The sequence below is a fragment of the Lupinus angustifolius genome, chromosome LG09 (genome assembly GCF_001865875.1).
Source record: "Lupinus angustifolius cultivar Tanjil chromosome LG09, LupAngTanjil_v1.0, whole genome shotgun sequence".
Lineage (NCBI taxonomy): Eukaryota > Viridiplantae > Streptophyta > Magnoliopsida > Fabales > Fabaceae > Lupinus > Lupinus angustifolius.
Window position 1 is genome coordinate 12,671,877 of NC_032017.1, and position 7,171 is coordinate 12,679,047.

Consider the following 7,171-nt stretch of genomic DNA (forward strand, 5'->3'; position numbering starts at 1 on the left):
TTTACACATAATACCTTTTAAAAATGAATTTTTTTCAACAAAACTCAAACATTTTGAACTTTCAAGAATAGACATAAACTTTTCTTAAACACAATAAAGATTCCTTTGATATTCAAATAATGACCTTTAAACACATTCAAATACTAACAATAATTTCCAATATTTCTAAAGCAAATAAACTCATCTAACCTTGTCCAAAGATATAGTTTTTCCATCTAAGAACAAGGAAGAAATTTTAAGTTTTACATAAGTCAAAAACTACACGAAGGTTCATATGATTTCCTTATCATCCCCTTTAGTCATGACTTACAAAATATGCAAAGAAAACAAATATAAACTCAACTCCATGAATAACATACTAAGAGATCATGATTTTCTCATGGTGTATATGGAGAAAAATGGTGAAGAGAAAAAGAGAAAGAATACCTTAACTTTCTTAAGGAGAACTAGTGTAAAAATGAGAGGATGGGGTGAGGTATTTATAGGAGAGCCTCACCCTCTCTCAAATATGAAAATTAATGAGAGACAATCTAGCTTTAGGCTAGCCTAGATGATGTGTCTAATGATGGTGGAGTGAGGAGATTTGGTGAGTGATTTAGGGCATTATGGAAGCTTTGACTTTGTTTGTTTGACAAGCCATTGACCCATGATGTGATTAATATTCCGAATTTATTGATGCGATATGATTTCACAATTGAAGTCGTACCCGAGTATTACCGGGTAACTTCGTCTAGAAATATACGATCTATAGATTTAGGTTTTTTGCCCGAAATGTCGAAACTTGAATTTTGAGGTGAAAAATACCTAGGGATGAGTTATGGACTAATGTGGTGTCTATTTTGACTAGAAATAATATTTCGAAGCCAATAGAGAAATCAGAATTTGACTCTGAGTTACGGAACTAAAAAACTGGGCGAAAACTCGATAAAATGACCCGAAATCGTCTCGAAAACTTTTATTCTCCAAAAATCTTGAAAAAAGAGGGAAAGCAAGAATATTATAATAAAAGACTAAAACTCAACTGAGGTTTAACCTAAAATATTACTGATTAATTTCTATAATTAATTCATTAAAAATTAATTACTTAATTAAACAGGCTCGGAAAAACATGGTGTTATTCGAAGCGATGCTCTCAACACAAGATGACGCGCTGAGAGTGGAAGCCAAATTTCAAACACTATAAAGGGGTTTAAATTGGGGTTATAATAGACACTTCAGATAATAAACTTGTAATACAAAATATGTTTAGTGTTTAGGAGAGTATAGCTCACTTAGAGGTGTAGAAGCAAAATGTGAGAGCTAGAGGAGTTAGTACATGCTCATTAGAGTGGTAAATTATCATCTACAAGTTGTATTTTCCCTTACTCTTGCTTGCATTTAGTTACCTTGAGTAGCTAACTTCTGGGATTGAGTGTAATATGAGTTTGATATAGACACATTGATTTAGTTTTATACTAATTTGTTATGCTTTGATTCTTTTGAGTTGTGTATATGCTTAATGCTTACTTTAAGTTCGATCATCTTATTGTATGAATTGTGAATGAAAGTATTGGAGAAATCTTTGTTGTAAATTCTGATTTAAGCAACTCTTCAACTAGATATAATTGCTAGACATAGATTTATATCAATTTGTCACTTCATGCATGTTATTATCTTGGTTAGTAAACATAGAGCTAATTCAATAATTTAACAACTCTCAAAGTTGTTAGCCTACACTACTAGATATAGAATTATGTTGCAAGTATGTTAATGCTAGACATAAAACTATTTTGATAAGCTACTAATATGACCAAGGCATTAGTGATTAGTAAAATTGAGGTGTTGTATTTAACTCAAATTCATATGCATTGATTACTAAACATAGATGTATGATTTTGTGAGCCATAATTCTTCATCTTATGTGTAAAGTTACTAAACATAGAGCTTTATTGCATAAACTCTTGAATTGACTAAGACATTAGCTTTTAGTATTTTTGATGTCATTTGTTTTGAAGAAACATTGCTAAATGAGTTAGTATTATTGAATTGAGTGTATTAATAGTGAGTCGGAAATTCGAACCCAACATATTTTACCATCTTATTTAACCCGATAGTCATTTTAGTACAACCAAACTGTGAAGAAGATCTTGTTCCTGACCTTGACACGGTTTTGATGAAGACACTAACATCACGAAAAGAAGAAAAAGAAGAATACTTATGAAGACTATGAAGATAAAGCTTCAAGAGAATTAGAGTCTAAGTCTATAGGTACTTCTATCCTTATACTCTATAATATAAAATTAGTAGTAATGCTCAAAAGTATTTTAAAATAAAATTGAAAACTACAAGTATAAATGAAAATAATTTTCAAAATATTGTATAACAAGTTACTAGATCTAAGTAACAGGTTACTATGCCTAAGTAAAGAGGTTACTAGAACTAAGTAACAAGTTACATGAGTGAGAAACGAGTTACCCAACAAAATTTGAACATGGTAATCAAGTACACCCATTTGTGTAATTGATTACACATTGTAGGAATCAGGTGCTCAGTTGAACATAATGCTTGGGTAATCGATTACATCCTGTGAGTAACCAATTACACAGTGTGATAATTAGTTATTCAGTTGGACAAAATGTTTGGATAATCGATTACATCCTTTGGGTAATCAATTACACTGTGTGATAATCAATTACTCAGTTGGGAAGAATGTTTGGGTAATCGATTATGTCAATGCTGTAATCGATTACTGAGAGTTGTTGCATCAGTTTTCAGATTCAAATTGTACAACTTTCACCCCAAACAAAATGGTTTCATTCCATTCGAATCCTAACTTTTCATAGAGGTGTTATGACTGATTATAAATCCTATTTAAAGACATTGAAACTCATAATCCACAATACACAACTCATATACACATTCTAAACTTTTTCTGAAATACTTTATGCACTTTCTGCAACTTATTCTTAAACTTTCAGATTAAATTTTCTGAAGTTGCCTTAAGTGTGGTTTAAAGTTTTTCAAACCTTCTGAGCATTATTATTAAGTGTATATAGAGTTACCATATTGCAAGAAATCATTGTGTCAAATCTTGGAAAGGCAATCCTTGCCATAGTTAAAGTTTTCTTCATTCAAAGTATTGAATTACTTTCTTTCACAAGGGTGTGATAAGAAAGGGGATAGAGTCACTTGAAAAGATTGTTTTCCAAAGAGTGACATAGGTATTAGAGAGTGAGTAACTCTCTTTTCCCTTATCTCCTTAGAAAGGGGATAGAGTCACTCTCTTCTCCCTTATCTCCTTAAATCTATTTTTTATTTTCTGTATAACGTTTTCCGCTGCTACTTACTCCAATAATTGCTGAAAAATATGACATAGATTTAAGACAACTAATTCACCTCTCCCTCTTAGTTGCCATCTTAGTCTTTCAATTGGCACCAGAGATTTTTTTGAGTGAATTATTCTCAAAACTGAACCTGTATCTAAGATGGCCTCAAGATCATTTCTTGGAGAAGGTTCCAACATCAATCGCCCTCCAAGATTTGTTGGAGAATACTATGACTTCTAGAAAATCAGAATTATAATCTTTGTAGAATATCAAGATATGGATATTTGGAGTATGATTGAGGAAGGACTCTATGAACCCTTCACTGTTGTCAATAGTGCATGGGAAGTACAACCAAAACCTTAATGAATGATGAAGACAAAAAGAAGGTGCGATACTATCTCAAAGCAAAGAACATCCTCACTTTAGCATTTGGCATCAATGAATTCTTTAGAGTATCAAACCACAATTTTGCTAAAGAAATGTGGGATACTCTAGAGATTACATACGAAGGAACTAAGGAAGTCAAAAGGTCGAGACTCAACATGCTCTCCCAAGAATACGAAATGTTCCATATGAAGCCTAGAGAGAAAATACTAGATTTATAAAAGAGATTTACCCACTTTACAAATCATCTTATTGCACTTGGAAAAACTTTATCAACTAGTGACTTGAACTTAAAAGTTCTAAGATCACTCACCACAACATGACAACCAAAAGTAACAACCATTTCTGAAAAGAAAAGTTTATCAAAAATGTTCCTGGCTGCTTTATTTGGTAAATTGCAGGAGCACGAATTGGAACTCAGCCAAATTGAACAACATGAAGAGCAAGAAAAGAAGAAGAAAAATATATCTCTCAAAGTAAAGGGAGATAGATATGAGTTATCAGGAGATGAATCAAAAAGGAAGAGATGGAAGACATAAGTCTTTTTGTAAAGAAGTTCAGCAAGTTCCTTAAAAGAAACAAAGGCGCTAAAACTGGACAAATGAAGAAATTCACCAAGAATAATGACACATCCACTTTAAACCGAAACTTCACATGCTTTGAATGTGGTAAGCCCAGTCACATGAAGATGGATTGTTCAAACTTGAAAAAGAAACCATTCAAAGGAAAAAATGAAATGAGGACTGGACGAAGAGCCTACATAGCTTGGGAAGACAATAATACCAATTCTGCCTCTGAACTAGAAAATGAAGAACACACACTTCTCTCACTAATGGCATCTCATTAATCTGATGATGAAGAGGTAAATGAAACTAACATATTTTCTTCTTCTGAATTGCCACTTGCATTTAATGACTTACATGATGAATATGTCAAACTCACTAAATTATTTTTAAAACAAAAAACCGAGTTAGAAGTATTCAGAAATAAACCAACATCTTCTTCATGTCAAAACTGCATTACTCTTGAAAAGAAAGTTTCAACATTAAGTCTTGAACTTAATAAATTAAACAAGATTAGCAAAAATGTGGTCAAGATAATTAAAGATCAAAGACTTTCTACAGACCGAAGAGGTCTTGGCTATTCTAACAACCAAGTTTATAAGAAACAAAATGTCTCAAAAAAAATAAACATTCAGAAACAAAGTAGCCATGCATTTAATCGTAGTAAGAATAAATCTAGGATACATAAGCATCATCCCCTATGTACTTATTGTAAGAACCGTGGGCATGCACCAAATACTTTCATGATTAGAAAATATGGTGTGCTCTTAGGTCACTATAGATGGGTTGAGAAAACTGCTAACCATGTAGAACCCAAAGAAAATTGGGTACCTAATACGACTGAACTTGTTTTGTAGGATAATTTGAGAGCCGTCTGCAATCTATGGTACTTGGACAGCGGCTGCTCAAAACACATGACGTGTAACAAAGATAAGTTCTATGTCCTTACTCCAAGGGACAAAAGATATGTTACCGATGGTGACAACAACAAACGAAATATACTTGTAGTTGATAGAATCGATAAGCCACCTTCAACAATTATAGAAGGAGTATTGTATGCCGAAGGACTCAAGCACAACCTGTTGAGCATAAGTCAACTATGTGACAAAGGATTCCATTTGGCATTCTACCCTGATAAGTGCATCATCGAAATGATTTTGGCAAAATGATGCAAGGAGAGTTTGAAACGTCTATGATGGGGAAGTTAAATACTTCCTTGGATTTCAAATCAAACAACTTGAGGATGATATTTTTGTAAGTCAATTCAAATACTGCAGATACTTGCTAAAAAGATTTAAAATGGATGACTGCAAGAAAATTTCCACTCCTATGGGTTCTGGTACATACATCAATATAGATGAACCTGGAAAATGCATTGACATATCAAAATATCGAGGTATGATTGGTTCCCTACTTTATCTGACTTCCAGTAGACCCGATATAATGTTTAGTGTCTATTTTTGTGTACGTTATCAATTAAAACCAAAAGAATCACATGTAGTTGTTGTCAAAAGAATCATGAAATATCTAAAAGACACAACTGACATTGGATTATGGTATCCAAAAGGAAGTATATGTGAATTGGTAGGATATTCAGATTCAGATTTTGTTGAATGAAAATATGAGAGAAAAAGCACAAGTGGTACTTGTCATATATTAGGAAATGAACTAGTCTCATGGCCATGCAAGAAACAAGCTTGTGTTGTCTTAAGTACTGCTGAAGCAGAATACATAGCGACAGGTAGTTGTTGTGCCCAAGTGTTGTGGCTTAAACAATAATTACGAGATTATGCCTTAGACTTAGGCTGCATTCCCCTAAAATGTGACAATACTAGTGCTATAAATCTCACAAAGAATCCAGTAATGTATTCTTGAACCAAACACATAGATATAAGACATCACTTCCTTAGGGACTGATGAGTGTGAAACTTTGCTACATTTGCATTACATTTAACTTGAATTTTAGGACATAATTAGGACTTTAGGATTGTTTTTAGCTTTTATTTCTCTTTGTTCAGGTTGAGCGGGTGTTTTTGGCTATGTTGTGCAGTTTGGATGGATTAAAGGCAAAAAGAGTAGAGATTGAGCACAAGAAGATGAAATTCAGTGTTGAGGCTATGCAAAGACCAATTGAAGGGCCAAAAGAAGTCATAGATGTTATATTATATTTCTTTTTTTTAGATTTGTTTTGTTGGGCTTAGCCCAATGTTTTATAATTAGAATAAATGAGGGTTCTCCCTCAATGATGAACACACTTTACACTTTTCATTACAATTCTTTAATTTAGAAATTGGTATTCTCTTCTCCATCAAGAGTGAGTAATTCCCTTTGTTTCTAGGATTGGGGCTATGCCTCTTTACATTTAATAAATACTTGTTCTTACTTCTATTTCATTGAGTATTGTGATTTAAATCATTAAACTGAGTTTTATTCGTGTGAGTTGTATGACTAACAAACTACACCTCTTAGATACATTGGGGAAGGACCAAGAGGTGAACCCAACTATTTGACCATTCATTTATTCAAACTAGAATCCTAATTCATGAGAGTAGTATTAGGATTCTCGGGGGTTTCTGAAATTCACCTTGGGTTTCTACGAAGCGATTGGAGAGAAAGATCAAGTAAAGGATTTCTTTGATAACCGTAGCATGAGAGTAGGTGCGACTTCAATTGAGTACACATGTTGGAGCTGGAGAGAGGATGACACATATCAAAGAGCAATTCGCCCTCACAACTTAAAGTTCATGAAAATGAGCAAAACAAGGATTTGCGAGTGTAAAGGCAGTAACCCTTGTCTTGGGAACTCTTCCTAAATTAGATTTCAATTCCTTTTTACTATTTTCATAATTATTCTTGTCAATTTTTCAATTGTTCTAAATTTACTTTTAATTCCTATTTGAGTTAAGGATAAATTAATTG